General features: G+C 41.5%; 2 protein-coding genes across 10 annotated transcripts in view; one reads left to right on the top strand and one right to left on the bottom strand.

Annotated features, from left to right (window-relative positions):
- Positions 1-14,015, bottom strand: part of tp53bp1 (tumor protein p53 binding protein, 1) — a 71,551-nt gene extending 57,536 nt beyond the window's left edge. For 5 of the 8 annotated variants that reach the window (XM_074658941.1, XM_074658978.1, XM_074658989.1 and 2 more), the window contains exons 1-2: positions 13,595-14,011; positions 12,361-12,467 (exon numbers count right to left, since the gene is read on the bottom strand). The gene's annotated coding sequence lies outside the window, so the exon portion shown is untranslated. Of the gene's footprint in view, positions 1-12,360; positions 12,468-13,594 lie in introns of all 8 variants that reach the window. The other 3 variants (XM_074659011.1, XM_074659000.1, XM_074659038.1) reach the window with 2 other exon arrangements.
- map1aa (microtubule-associated protein 1Aa) overlaps positions 1-16,461 on the top strand; it is a 56,839-nt gene that overhangs the window by 26,870 nt on the left and 13,508 nt on the right. The gene's annotated exons all lie outside the window — the stretch shown is intronic.

Here is a 16,461-nt window from a genome sequence, read left to right as displayed (position 1 = left end):
CCAAAATGTGCATGTTTGGATCTGAATACATAAGGAACACTTTACTGTGAAGCTACAGAATAATATAAAAACCTCTAAAAATAATAATAATTTTCGACCGGCCCTTTAATTCTCTTATTATCAGGATGATGATGCAGGTTACAGTAGTGTCGGCCTTCAGCCTTTCTGTGTAAACAGCCTCTCTGACTCACGGTTTCATGCTCACAGTTTACGTTCATTTAGCTGCTCTCAGTTCAGTCGAGTAAATTCGGGTGACCTGATTTTGAAGGTGGGATTTAAAAGCATCGTGTCTTGTGACCCTGAAGGCAACAAGCTGAGACTCTGAGACTCTGAAGCTGCTGCTGCTGAGTCTCCGGTCCGGTTCAGGCTGCAGGCAGCAGTAGCTCATTGGTTCATGTGAAACCGGTGTTGTCGGATGTGTTGGATTAGACTTCACTCTTTGAATAACCCCAAACTTACGCAACAGACGAGACAAAAAAATATCCAGAAATAGAAAGCTACACGCAGACGACCGACAGCTGTTTAATCCACTAGCATGCAAGGAGGAAGATGTATTATCTCTGTTGTCTTATTTACATGATGGAAATGAAGTGTTTGTCTGAGGTCGCTGGTAAAGATCGACACGTATGTTATTAGTTTGATTCATCAGGTAGACGATTGATTCAAATAATCAATGACAAATTTGATTAGAGCTGCAACGATTAATCAATTACCCGTCAACAATTAAATTAATCACCAACTACTTTGATAATCGATTAATCAGTGTGAGTAATTTTGTCAGAATGTGTTTGTCTAAATTCTCTGATTGCAGCTTCTTAAATGTGAATATTTTCTGGTTTCTTTCCTCCTCTATGACAGTAAACGGCATATCTTTGAGTTGTGGACAAAACAAGACATTTGAGGACGTCATCTTGGGCTTTGGGAAACACTGATCTCACCGTTATCTGACATTTTGTAAACCAAACAATTAATCGTTTAATGGAGAAAGTAATCAACAGATTAATCAACAATGAAATTAATCATTAGTTGCAGCCATAAATTTGATAACTGATTAATTGTTTGAGTCATTTATCAAGCAAGAATGACCAAACATTCGCTGCTTTCAGTTATTTAAATGTGTCTCAAATGACCATTTCTCTGTTTCATATCATTTAAATTTAATAACTTTGGACTGTTGGTTGTAGAACTGTGACTAACAATTGTTTACATTTATTTTCTTGATCGATCATCAGGTCATAAAATGTCATAAAATAGAGAAAAATGCCCACCACAGTATTCCACAAACCCAAGGTTAATCTTCTAATAATTAATTAATGATTTAAATAATTTTTAAGACAAAAATCCCCAAAATAATCTCTGGTTCTAGCTTCTTTTTTTTCTTCCTTTTTTTTTTTCTGTGATAGTAAACTAAATATTTTGAGCTCTGTGCTGCTGTTCAGACAAAAGAAACAGAATCTGAAGACCAGAGCTGCACCTACCAGTTATATTCATTGTTGATTAATCTGCTGATTATTTTATTGATAAATCATTTAGTCTATAAAATGTCAGCAAATCGTGAAATTTGGCTTGTTTTATCCTACAAACATTCCAAAACCCAAAAGATATTTAGTTTACTATCACTTATTACACGGCTGTGTTGAATACTCAATTCTGATTGGTCAATCACGGCGTTCTACGGTCTGTTATTTCTTTATAGTAGACCGTTGCTATGTATAACAGACCGTTGCTATGTATAGCAAACCGTTGCTATGTATAACAGACAGTTGCTATGTATAACAGACCGTTGCTATGTATAGAAGACAGTTGCTATGTATAACAGACCGTTGCTATGGGCGCAGCTCTGATGTCAGAGTTTGCAGGACCATTTTTGTGTCAAATTATTGATTTCTTCAGTAAGTAGCCGTGTAATAAGCGTGATAATGTTCAGCTGGCAGGTCATTGTTGTGAAATAAACCTCGAAAGGGTGATGCAAGACCTGATCTGACCGGTTTATTTCACAACAATGACCGGCTCGCTGTACATTATCCCTTAAATGCTAACATCTGAGAAGATGGAGCTGGAGAATATTTGACATTGTTTGCTTGTAAAATGACTTCAACGATTAATCGATTATCACAATATTTGCCTGTTGATTGGCTGATCTTGTCTCTTTAGTTGTAGTTGTTTGGACAAAGCAAGCCATCTGAAGACGTCACCTTGGTGTCTGAGAAATTGTGCTGCACATTTTTTTACAATTTTCTGTCATTTTCTCAATGTAACCAGGGCTGCAACTAACGATTATTTTCATTGTTAATTATTCTGTTGATTATTTTCTCGATTAATCGATTAGTTGATCGGTCTATAAAATGTCATAAAATGGTGAAAATTATCGATCAGTGTTTCCTAAAGGCCAAGATGACGTCCTCAAATGTCTTGTTTTTATCCAACAACTCAAAGATATTCAGTTTACTGTCATAGAGTAAAGAAACCAGAAAATATTCACATTTAAGAAGCTGCAATCAGAAAATTGTGACTTTTTTTTTTTTCTTAAAAATTGACTCAAACCAATTAATCGATTATCCAAATAGTTGCCGATTAATTTGATAGTTTACAACTAATCGATTAATTGTTGCAGCTCTAAATGTAACAATTAATTCACCAAAGTAAAAAAAATTTCAATAATCGTTAGTTGTAGCCTTACTTCCATTGTAACCATAGACCGTATATAAGAAGTGGACGTAGTCACCGTGACGTCACCCATTGGTTTGTGTACTACCATTTTGAAGCCTCGAGTTTGGTATTTTGGCCGTCGCCATCTTGTTTTTTTGCAACCAGAAGTGATACAAGAGGGTGGAGCTAAGTGCAACCGAATGCTGAATATTAACATTTTTAGGCAACCAAAATTGTTAATATTAACTTTGATGAACTGTAAACACACCGTGAAAGGGTTAAAGTTGTAAGACAAAAACACGGACAACTCCCAGACCGGACGTCGCCGTGGTAGCGACCTGTCAATCACAAGGTAGCCCCGCCCTAAAGCATCCCCTGCTTTATGGTCTATTTGACTCTAAATGGGACCATCATTAACTAAATGAACATCATGCTGTATTGAAGAAGACTTGAAACTAGCGATTGAGACCATAAACTCATGTTTACTGAGGTAATAAATCAAGTGAGAAGTAGACTCATTTTCTCATAGACTTCTATACAATCAGACTTCTTTTAGCAACCACAGGAGTCGCCCCCTGCTGGCTGGTAGAGAAAATGCAGGGATAAGACACTTCTGCATCGGCTTCACTTCTCAGACCTCGGAGGTAGCCGCCTGGTTGTAACTAGATCACCCAGTTAACCAGCTGGTGGTCTATTATTGCTACTGGAAGCTGTCTTTGAAATGTCCTTGAGCCGGCTTCATCAAGCGTTTGGACTCTGCAGGCTGAGCAGCTCAGGTCGTCTGTAATAACGTCTCTGTGAATGTTTCCTTGTTTCATAATGTCTAAAGCCGACTGAATGAGACCAGATTGGATTCTTTGTGTAATCAGATGCTCCTGTAGACAAACACATCCCCCTCGCCCCCCTCACCGTCACACCACCCTGTAGCATGCTCTGTGATCTCCCATAATGCCTCAGGGTGGGTGAGGCAGAGTGCTAAGCTCAGCGGGATCAGGCAGGGTGGAGCGTGGAGAGACTGGATGCCCAGCAACAAGGATAATGGTTTGTGCTGGTTCGGTAGAGGTGTGGTCCCCGACCGACTGCTGTTACATTCACTCCACCGGTGTGATACCAATTCTTAAAGGAAAGACTCTGCACCATTTAAACACAGACGTACTGCTGCTGCATCCTCCATTTCTGTCTTTCTAGAGCGTTCAACATCCAACGACAACAAAAAATGAACCTTAAAGGGAGATTTGTGAAGTATTTAATCCTCTTATCAACATGGGAGTGGACAAACATGCTGCTTTATGCAAATGTATATGTATATATTTATTATTGTAAATCAATTAACAACACAAAACAATGACAGATATTGATCCAGAAACCCTCACAGGTACTGCATTTAGCATAAAAACAATATGCTCCAATCATAACATGGCAAACTGCAGCCCAACAGGCAACAACAGCTGTCAGTGTGTCAGTGTGCTGACTTGACTATGACTTGCCCCAAACTGCATGTGATTATCATAAAGTGGGCATGTCTGTAAAGGGGAGACTCGTGGGTACCCATAGAACCCATTTACATTCACTGATCTGGAGGTCAGAGGTCAAGAGACCCCTTTGAAAATGGCCACGACAGTTTTTCCTCGCCAAAATTTAGCGCAAGTTTGGAGCGTTATTTAACCTCCTTTAGGACAAGCTAGTATGACATGGTTGGTACCAATGGATTCTTTAGGTTTTTCTAGTTTCATATGATACCAGTATCTTCACTCTAGCTTTAAAAGCTACAACCTTGGAAAGATCGATTGCGTTAATGCGTTAAAGAAATTAGTGGCGTTAAAACAAATTTGCGTTATAACATAAATATATATAAAACTTTTCTTAAAGGCAGGGTTGACGATGTTCTCCATTAGACACTATTTGTTATACTGGTTGAAAAGGTCTTTACACCCCGACAGCGATCCATTACTGATGAGCTCTGAAAAAGGACCGGGAAAGAGCCGTCATCTGTAGCTGCTGTAATCCTGTAAGAACGTCTACCAATCACTGCCTCGAGGTCCGCTTGGAAAGAACCAATAAGATGCCTCCCTGCCTCCCTGCTCGTTCTCTACCCTTGGCGTGCACCAGCCTGAACTCAAAGCGCGTCGCCGCCGCACGTTTCCTGGAGAATGGAAGAGAAAACTCAGCCCTGCAGTAGCACTGCCGCGGTTACTTCTCATGAGGTAGCGTTGTTGAGTTGAGGTCCTTTCTCCACTCTGCGTCAGCTTTAATGAAGTAGCTGTGTAATAAACAGGATAATGTACAGCTAGCTGGTCATTGTTGTGACCCGTGTGACCAGTTACGTTAATGGGAGTATGCACGGCTGCATGTAAACAAGAATATTAGTGGAATATTCATTTTCATTAGCCATGTAAACAGCTTAGTAGGAATATTTTGTGCATGTAATCGTAGTCAGAGTCTGTGGAAAAACTGAACATGACTTTTACTTTCAGAACCCCGTCTGCTCGATTTAACTGAGCCAACATTTCTACAAGTTATACTGCTATATGAACTTGCCTAAATTGCCTAAAAAATCAGGACCAAGACTCCTGTCCTGGAGTTGAAGCGTGGAAATACTGATGTGAATCAAATCTAAATTTAACATCCTCATTAAATATCCGTGGCTATATCTCCATAAATCATACCTATATATAGTATGAGGTGCTATAATTAGGGACCTTTACTGTATGTGTGAGTCAGTTGGTTGCAGCAGCCACATGCAGCTTTAATATACAGAAGTGCTGCTGCTGCACCACAGGCTCTGATCAGCCCTTTGATGATTTCCCTCAAGGCTCACCTGAACGCTGCATCAGTGTTCATACATGTGACGCTGAAAGCAGCAGGTACAAATCAGCTGCATGTCACGGTTACGTCCCTCTGAGGAAATGTACACCGGCATGCTTTATTTATGTTTATTATAGCCCAACTCCGTCCCTGTTGCTCGGAGTCATGACTCACTTTAATGTTTCATTTCCTGCAGTTACAGTAGAGCTGCAGAGCACCGAGCTGGTTTATGTGTTCTGTACAGTCTGGTGCACGAGGAGTTAATTGATGAATCAGGACAGGAAACAGTGATTTATCAGCGTACCGATCAATCATGTTCTCCCTAGAAGAAGAAACATCACCTCTGCTTCGGTTACACACACAGTTAGCGTGTCCATTCTGTTAGCGATGTTGGAGAAAGCTACCTCTCAAACCAACAACTAATTACAAAACTTTAACATTAAACTCCCATGTCGCCCCTCAGACTGAAATATCTCAACAACTATTGCAATGAACTTTGGTACAAACATTCAAATTCCCCAGAGGATGAATCATACGGACTTTGATGATCCTCTACATCTCCTCTATAGCGCCACCATGAGTACGATGACCATATTTTCAAACCCCCCAAACCGGGACCCTACCGAACATTCATGCACATGCACATGCACGCGCTTATGCATGCAGCATAGTAGTTTTCATCAGGACGGGGGACAGTTATTTCAGCGCTTAGCACACCTGCCGAGCACACCTTCCAACACCGCGGACACATACTCGCCAACCTTCCCCGATTGTCCCGAGAGACTCACGTTTTTCATCGCCCTCTCCCGGTTTCCTCCCGGGTAGGGATGTTAATAATCAACCGTTTAACCGTTAACTGACATAAAGAATTTTAACAGATTAACGCTATCGGTTAAACGGTTAAAATAAATATTATTAATTAATTAAAAAGCTGAGCAAAACTCGGAGGAGCGACCCGTCACTTACAGGAGAAAAGCTGGTCCACCTTAACAGCCCGCCTTAAGAGAGTCTGAGCCGGAGTTACAGATACAGGAAGTTGGTTTGAGGAGTTGAGCTCGCTTGAGCGGAGGAGTTGTAGCATTTATTGACCGACAAATAAACTGTAAACACACTGCTACAGCTACGTTCACAGCTAGAACGCCACAGACAACCTCACACTCACTGCCGTCACACACACACGGTCTGTCAGACACTCGCTGAAGTTACGCCGCGCTGACAGACTGTATGTGTGCGGCTACGGGGAGTGCGAAGCCTCCAGCAATGCTGGAGCTGATAACGTAGCACAAACACACACACACGGGCTGTCGGACACTCGCTATCGTTACGCCGGGTGACAGAGTATCGTTACGCCAGGCAGGCACACAGCTGACAACTTGCTAAACTAAACTAAATGTGCAGTGGAGATTTTTACTTGGAAAGTGGCTGCATATCCGCGACACTACACGCAGCATCGTAGCTGCTAAGTTAACGCTCCCGGACGGTGAACTGGAGACTCCCGTCAACGAATATCTGTTGTGCTCCTGCAGCTGGTACGAGGCACAAATCTGGTTGGTTAACGGTTAATAATCAGTTAACAAGGGTCGGTTATCGGTTAAGAACATTTTTCAAAATGAGCATCCCTAGGACAGATACAATATACAAACTGAAAACAGCTATCCGATGTAGTATCACAGTGTTTAGAGCAGATGCTAATATGCAACACCTGTCTCTGCAAGAGCTTTTATGGAACTAGGAGATTAGAACAGTGAGGTAACATATCTCTCCTGAATATAGTAAACATCTTAAATTGATCACATTTGACCGTGTAAGAGTGTCTCTATAACAAACAGTAATTATCACCACTTTTTACGTGGTGATAATTACAGTAGTGTCAATAACCTCACTCATTATATTCCCATTCAGCTTCCTGTGCTGAGACTAATAACCCTCTGGATGACTCGGACGACTTTTACTGCTGGTCTTATAAAGGAAAGGTATCATTTATCATGCTGCCACTCACAGTGAATTTATAATAAAGGTTATAAACAAAAGCTGCTGCCAGCTGGGAGCCGACCGAGCAGCGACCTGCCAGACAACAGCAGCAGCAGCAGCACCTCATTAGTTTGTTCTCAGGAGCCAAAAAACGACTTTAATAGTCGCTTACAGCAGCTGGGCTTCTGAAATCATCCCTAAACCAGCCTGGTGGTACGGTATGTAGTGTAAGGTTAAAACAGTGAGTTGTGTTGTGAGAGAGTCAGTTATTCATATCTTAAAATATCTGTAAATGATTTATATTTCATGCTCTCTAGGGCTCCGACGATTCACCTCTCTCCTGATCCGATACTATCACGATACTTTGGTGCCGATTCGATATGTATTGTGATTTTTGTTAACTTTTTTATCACTAGACCATGAAGGGAAAAAGTTGAATTATACACTTCTAGGGACTTTTACTTTAGAAAATATATAAATACTCCAGTAAAAATGTTTGATTTTCAGCATGTATGTAGTCAGAGATGTCCTGAAGTCAAATATATCAGGATCATTGTCAGGAATTATTTATTAACCAGCAACCCAAAAATCAAACAATGAAGACATTTCCCTCACAAATTAGTGGTATTTTATTTTTAATTTATAAGGGACATGTAATGTTTTATACTTCTGGTGAATATAATCCATCAGTCTTATTTCCATAGATGTATTTTGTATATACAGTTCACTTTGTTAACATATTATTTTGAAAACCGGACGCAGTCCCACGTGTAGACTTCCTCTAACTTCTCCAAGGTGGTCTCTAGCTCTCCCGTCAGCTCCGTTCTCTTTATCCATCCATGGTCAGCTCCATCGGGGCCGTTTGAATGCAGAGAACATAAATGTCAGTATCTGGGTGCTCTACAGTCGTAGCGTCGGCCCATTTGACCACGGAGACGAGAGCTACGGCCGGCTCGAACCGCAACGTTACCGCAATACGATAACGTTTCCTGTCCGTGACAGAGTTAGCATGCAGCTTTAGCCGTGATGTCTAGCTTTTCCTGTCAATGTGTGAAACCCAAAGTGTTTCCATCCTTTACCGGATGTGTAGTGTTTATCACGCTGGATTCAACATGGGAGGGTGCAGGTCGTATCCACGCAGACCCTCCGACGGTTTTTACTTTGTTCTTTTGGCAGAAGAAAAGTCTGACGTATGTCCAAAGAAAATTCTAAAAAAATGTCCTAAAGATGTCCAAAAAAATTTCTGAAAATGTCCAAAAATATGTCTAAAAAAGGCTGAAGAAAGGCCGACATAGATCTAAAAATAATTCAGAAAAATGTCTGAAAAATTACCAAAAAGCAGCAGCAGAATGTGCAGTCACACAGAGTGACATATATGGGACATGGTCTACTTTTACCACACAAACATGAACACCAAACCCACAGTTGACATCTCTCCACCCGGCCTCAGGTGGCACGCCGGCATGTGAGGCTGCAGTGGCAACGAGGATGTGACGCCGCGCCAGCTCGGACAGTAGAGCGGCTTGCAAAGCGCTTCCCCATCATGCACCAGTGTGTGGGCTCGCTGCGCTTTCCATTTATTCCTTAATGCTCTGAAACACCCACTCACTATCAGGCAGCTCACTGAGATTTACAAGTGTAGAGGGAAGCGTTTCTTCTGCAGCAGCTCACTTTGTAAAGATCAGTGAAACAAAACACATTCACCAGGTGACTGATGCTAGTATAAGACACGGAAAGATCCTTCTTGATGTTGGCAACAGAAGCTGACAAAACAATATTACCACCAGGTCCATTTAGTAGCTGGTCTGAGGCTTTGGATCCAGCCTGGTCTGTTTTACATACATGCATTTTTTCAATTATGTTCCTAATCATAGTCTGTGAGACAGAAATGGAATATAATATTCATAACTATGTTTTCATTAGTGTTTAATCACCTGAAACTAATAATCTCTGTGTTTCCGTTAGCTTAGAATGAGCCCTTCATATCTACACAGGAAGCATGTCCTCTTCACCGAGTCTGCCATGTTTCTACAGTAGCCCAGAACAGACAAACCAAACATTGAATCTAGAGACCTGAAGGCCACCGTAGTTCTCCGACACGCTTGTGAAACTGCGGTAACGTGAGCCGCAGAGTGTTAAACCGTGGTACTGCCAGCCTGTGTCTGACTTCCGTTGCTCCAAAAGTAGTGTTATCATGGTATGGATGACCTCTGAGCGAGGCGAACGGCGTTACCACTGTTTTGCACTCGGCGACTCACGCTACCGCAGTCTTGGAAAGGAAGGAGTGAGCGGAGGGGAACTCAGTTGGTTGCAGTCTGAGAATGGAAGAGAAAACTCAGCCCTGCAGTAGCACTGCCGCGGTTACTTGTCATGAGGTAGCGTTGTTGAGTTGAGGTCCTCTCTCCGCTCTGAGTCTGTGAAGTAGTTACGATGCGGCGGTGCTCGCGCATGTTTGGTGGTGGGTTTAGACGGAGCTCCTGATGCGATGCCACTTTCAAATGATGCTAGCTTTCCAACATCGTCGACCCTATCTTTAAATGATGTAACAATCAGACATATTTTAAGCCAAACCATGATGTTTTTTTAGTAAACTAACCGAGGAGTTTTGTTGCGTTTTTGTTTTGTTTTGTTTCCATTTACAACGTTAATCACGTGTTTAAACCTGCGACCGTAATCCAGCAGAAAATACAGTTCCCTTCAAATGTAATTGAGAAGGCAGTTTAGTTGTATGGGACATCATTTTCTAGGAGACAGAGTTGTTTGATCATATCAAGTAAATTTGTCAAGATGGAGTCGTATTTCAATTGTAGATGTTTAAATTTCCATTTGTTTTTCAGAACTACTCATCCATGAGGGCTTAATTAGTCAAGACTGGAAGTTCATTCTTTTGATTGAATCGCACAATCTGTCTCATGAGGAGAGAATGCAAGTTTAAGGCACTTCAGCATCGGCTTCACTTCTCAGACCTGGAGGTAGCCGTCTGGAATCGAAAGGTCACAGAATACGGTGTGACACCTGTTATCTTGTAATTATGAGATCTTCTCTCGTAACTATGTGATAGTAAATCATAATTATGAGATACAGAAGTCTGGGAGAAAGCCAGTAAATGGACCTGTAGCTGGGATTGTTCTGTCAAAGAGACTCTTTAGAGCTATAGTAGAGTATGTTAGATTGTATCTTTACAGCCTGAATCATTTCTTCCCCTCCATCGTATCATCCAGTTGTTATCAGGGGAACAGTTCTGGTCTGATGCCTCCGCCATCATCTCATGTGAGCCACTTCATCCCTCGGAGCCAACAGGGCCGGCAGAGAGTCACGGTTTTACTATAGCATCCATCCTCCCTCAGTTAATCTTCCATTATTAGAGCGGCGTTGTATTCACAGGCGCCCAGACGACACCCGTTTCCATGATAACAGTCTGAATGATGAGTGGGCACACGAGTGGCTTTACAGGAGATTGGCCTTGGACAGCTTGAAAGGAGCGAGGCGGTTAATCAGCTTCTCAGACATGCAGAGAGTTTATTAGCTGGAGTGGAGTGGCAGCGTTTTGTCAATGATTTGACGCTAAATAAAAATATTAGTATCACAAATACTTTTGTAAGTCTGCGGACGCCTTGAATGAAGGCGTTCAAAGTTGGCCCCACCTCCCCGGCTCAACGAGGGTTACGGTGCTTCCCAGCGGGTGAAAGCCAACCTCAGATTCACTCTCGTTATGGAACGAGCTTTGTCTGCTTGGCGTTTCGCCCTGCTTTTTTCCAGGGAGTTTATTCAGCATTGTGTCCGCTGTTTTCGTAGCTTTCTCTTGGATGCGTGCTTACGGTCTGGCACCTGGTCGCTACGTTTTTAATGAGGTTGACGAAAAGGGGTCTATAGCTGGGAACGTAGCAGCGCAGTGTGTGTACGGTTTATTTGTTCGTGAATAAATGCTACAACTCCTCAAGACCCAAGCTAAGTTCCTGTGTCTTGCTTGCCACCTGCTGATTAAAGTGAAGGGAAACCAGGCTCACTTAAGGTGGACTGACCTTTAAGGTGGACCAGCTATTCTCATTTTAGTACGCACAAAAAGTACCAAAGTAAGTACCAAAAACTATCAAATATCAAGAGTTGGTATCAAATTCGTGGTCAGATTCTTAAGGCGTTTTTAGTTATTAGTTATTCCGCAATCAATTTCCTGACCCAAATCAGGAAAAGAGTTAGTTGATTAATCGATTATTGATCAACAGATAATGAATGGACTACAATTCTGATCGTCCTTTCAGTTCCAGGTTCTCAATCAATCAAAAGATTTTCCTGTTTCATATCATCGTAAACTAAATATCTTTGAGTTTTGACTTCACGGAGGGTTTTTGGAAGGTGCGATGGACAGTTTTCTGTCATTTTTATAGTCAGTTAATGGTTTAGTCAAGAAAATAATCATCGAGATTACACAGGAAGAAAAAGAATCGTAAATTGCTGCTCAATGTTAGCCTGTACTACTATATGTAGGTAAAGTTGTTGTATGGCTTCATGTGTTCAGAGATCATTAAACACTCACATTGACAGGTTTAGCATATTTTAAAAATAGGTTTTCTAGAAAAACATATTCCTCAAACTAAGGTATTGATAAAAGTCTAGTTTTGGTATCTATCTATCCTGTGCAGGTAAAACCGAGCTTAGTTTAAATCCTGCTTGCACAGTTTGTCTCAGATAACGGCGTCGTGTCGTGTCTGTGAAACAGCTTTGATGCAGGAGGGAGATTCTAAATTAACCTTGTAACCCAGAGAAGGTCGTAATAAAAGATCTACAGTACATTACATTAACAAGCTCAGACCCAAGTTCTCAGTATTCAGTATATCATTCCATCATGGTATACATTTACTTGATGAAATTATTTTATCTTTATTTCTTTTATGACTCTGGTGGTCAACAGTGAGTGTAAAGGAAAGAGGGTCATACCTGTTCTCCTTTACTGTCGTACGATGTGAAGGTCGTCTCTCCAGCAGCACTTTGTCTTTCTGGTGTCAGCGCTCCGTTTTAATGTGATGTCATAACAGTTAAAGGCGCTAAAAGAGATGAGATAAAGATTAATGCAGTTAATTTAAGGCTCGTCTGTGAGGTCAGTGAGCGCTCCCTGAAATAAAGCTGCCGGAGGTAGAGTTGGCTTAAAAAGAGGCCGGTGCCTTTAACCAAACATTAACTTTTAATATCAAAATGCTATTAAAAAAATGCAATGGTTGTTCCTTTCCTCTGACGACAGACACATTTATATAGACCGTTTCAGTGGAATTGCTTTGCTAGGCAACAGCCTGGGTTCAGATTACCTTCCTGTCAGTTTATGGTTGACCACACTAACATGCTATTTAGTACGCTAAAACAGTATGTGAGATATTTTAGTATGGACGAAACCTTTAGTATGAAACCAAAAGTACGCTAATTGCATACTATTTCTGGTGAAATATCCCACAATGCAGTGCAGTAGTGACGACAACGTTCATAACAGACGTTGACGGACGGCTCTGTAACAACAATAACGCTTCAATTTAACTGTAAGTATAAGATTTCACTTTGCTAGGGGTAGTATATATATTTATAATTCAGACTTTGATTCTCACAAACTGTTGGCACAGGTTACCATAGTTACACGTCTCCAACCGGCAAGGAGGCTCTCAGGAAGCGACGACGTTAATTACAGATACACACTACTGATTATTCACACAAAAGTATGTCGAACAATAGTGTGCATATTGAGTATGTACTGTAGTGCACAGTATGTGATTTTGGACGAAGTATTCGTCATTTACAGACACTGCAACAGGAAATAAACTCTCTCTAAATCACATTGTCTCTTCTAACCTCAGACAGTTTGATTGTTAGAGGTTTGAAATGATAGAACTTCCCATTATTTCACGGGAAAAAAAATTATTAGGCTATAATTTTGTGCAGCAGAACACGTTGTTTTCTTCTTTCCTACCTTGTTAATTAACTTACAACCATTCAGATTTATCTCACAACCCCTAGGGCTCCCGACCACTGCCTTAAAGAGGAACAATACACACCATGTCAACTGAACATCAACCAGGTGAACACTGTACATCACTAGGTTAGAATGACCCATCAAAAAATATATCCAGAGAGTAGAGTGCATGACAGAGGATACAAATATAATCTGTAAAATATGATGTCTCTCTACCTTCAAAGCCGTCTGGAAGTCCAACAACGTAATAAATCCTTTAAAACTGAATCACAATGGTCCAACATTTAAGTAGTAGTCCATTTGATTTCATTTAGGCTTCAACAGTGGGGTGTTGCTCCATCCATTTGTTGCCGGTCATATTCATGAAATACATTCAGCCACAGTTTGGACAGTTTCTGTCACGCTGTGTGCTGACTGAGTGAACGCAGCTGCCAGCGGTCTGCAATCACTGAGAGACAATCAGCTGCTGATCAGAGTCAGGGAGGACTTCTAATTCACAAATTAAGAGCTGAAATGTGGAGCTCAGGCTACGTTCCAGATCACATACTTCTTCCTTTTAGCTGCCCTTACAAAGTACGTACTGTTGCATGCAGTATGAGTACATTTGGGACATACTACTTCATCATAACATTGCGTCTTGAACTTTGACCTTCTTCCTCTTATATCTGCAGTGAAAAGGATTGTGGGTCAGAATGGCCAGAAAAGCAATCTGGCTTGCATACTGCAAAATACGATGGGATGTAGTAAGTAGGGCCGTCAATCGATTAAAATATTTATTCAAGATTGTCCATAGTTAAACCCAAATTAACACATTTTTATCTGTTCAAAATGTACCTTAAAGGGAGATTTGTCAAGTATTTAATCCTCTTATCAACATGGGAGTGGACAAATATGCTGCTTTATGCAAATATATGTATATATTTATTATTGTAAATCAATTAACAACACAAAACAATGACAGATATTGTCCAGAAACCCTCACAGGTACTGCATTTAGCATAAATAATATGCTCAAATCATAACACGGCAAACTGCAGCCCAACAGGCAACAACAGCTGTCAGTGTGTCAGTGTGCTGACTTGACTATGACTTGCCCCAAACTGCATGTGATTATCATAAAGTGGGCATGTCTGTAAAGGGGAGACTCGTGGGTACCCATAGAACCCATTTACATTCACATCTCTGGAGGTCAGAGGTCAAGGGACCCCTTTGAAAATGGCCATGACAGATTTTCCTCGCCAAAATTTAGCCTAAGTTTGGAGCATTATGTAACCTCCTTTTCGACAAGCTAGTATGACATGGTTGGTACCAGTGGATTCAACAGGTTTTGTAGTTTCATATGATACCACTATCTTCACTCTGGCTTTAAGACTGATTCCACTACAACCTAAAAATAGCAGGTTGCGTTAATGCGTTGAAGAAGTTAGTGGCGTTAAAACAAATTTGCGTTAACGCGTTATTATCCTACTAGCCCTAGTAGGAAGACATCCTGGTATTTTTGGCGTACTGTAGTTGTACTACTGTATGTATTGGGACATACTAAATACAGCAGTATGGTAGTATGGGTATTGGAAGGCACAGTAAGTGTTAAACATTTAACATACTGTAGTTGTCATGTGAAAAGCACCAACCGCTGGTCACTTTCATTCACATCAATAAAACAGGTGTCCAGAATCTCACATGAACTAATGAGCTTCTAGTCTTCATTAACATACTGAGAAGAACGTAAAGAGCCTGGAAGTCCATATTGGTCTTGTTGTTGTTTTTTCCTCCCAACACGAGTTAATTAATTCAGAGTACAATATCCACGCTGCTGCTGCTCATGGTGTTTATTTCTACATTCAAACAGTCTCCTGGGTTCAGAAAGAAAAACACAACCATCAGCTCCACTTTACTTGTTTGATCAGCAGCTGAACAAACTCAGATTGTGAAGCTATTTCAGAGAATGTGACTAAAATAAACAGTATCTATAAAGTGGGCCATAGTTATTTTACTCACTAAACATGCAAATTAGCTCCTGATTCTGACTCGTCGGCTGATACGTCCCCCCCTGATGCTGGTAAAGCTGTTATTGCAAACTGACTCATGTATCTGTGACTTGTTTATATGAACGTGAGATTCTCTGACCAAACACACAACCCCTGAATGTGAAGTCATTTTCTCTCCAAGAGCTGAATTTATCTTTTCACCCCTCAGTGCCCTGGCCTCCTCTTTAGCAGAGGAAGGAGACATAAACACTGTGTGACAGCTCCTTCACAGTTTTGAGGCGTAGGAAGGGAACATCTTTCATGCTAAATATAGATCCTGATGAAGCGCCTGCATGCATACGTATAGCTCTGCTGCTGCTGCTGTTTGGCCCTCGCCGTCACCTCCTGTACTATGTGATGCTGCGTGCATACTCTCCTGTACTATGTGAAGCTCCGTGCATACTCTCCTGTACTATGTGATGCTGCGTGCATACTCTCCTGTACTATGTGAAGCTCCGTGCATACTCTCCTGTACTATGTGATGCTGCGTGCATACTCTCCTGTACTATGTGATGCTGCGTGCATACTCTCCTGTACTATGTGATGCTGCGTGCATACTCTCCTGTACTATGTGATGCTGCGTGCATACTCTCCTGTACTATGTGATGCTGCGTGCATACTCTCCTGTACTATGTGATGCTGCGTGCATACTCTCCTGTACTATGTGAAGCTCCGTGCATACTCTCCTGTACTATGTGATGCTGCGTGCATACTCTCCTGTACTATGTGATGCTGCGTGCATACTCTCCTGTACTATGTGATGCTGTGTGCATACTCTCCTGTAGTATGTGATGCTGTGTGCATACTCTCCTGTACTATGTGATGCTGCGTGCATACTCTCCTGTAGTATGTGATGCTGCGTGCATACTCTCCTGTAGTATGTGATGCTGTGTGCATACTCTCCTGTACTATGTGATGCTGCGTGCATACTCTCCTGTACTATGTGATGCTGCGTGCATACTCTCCTGTACTATGTGAAGCTCCGTGCATACTCTCCTATACTATGTGATGCTGCGTGCATACTCTCCTATACTATGTGATGCTGCGTGCATACTC

The sequence above is a fragment of the Sebastes fasciatus genome, chromosome 2 (genome assembly GCF_043250625.1).
Source record: "Sebastes fasciatus isolate fSebFas1 chromosome 2, fSebFas1.pri, whole genome shotgun sequence".
Lineage (NCBI taxonomy): Eukaryota > Metazoa > Chordata > Actinopteri > Perciformes > Sebastidae > Sebastes > Sebastes fasciatus.
This window is presented reverse-complemented; position numbering and strand designations above follow the sequence as displayed.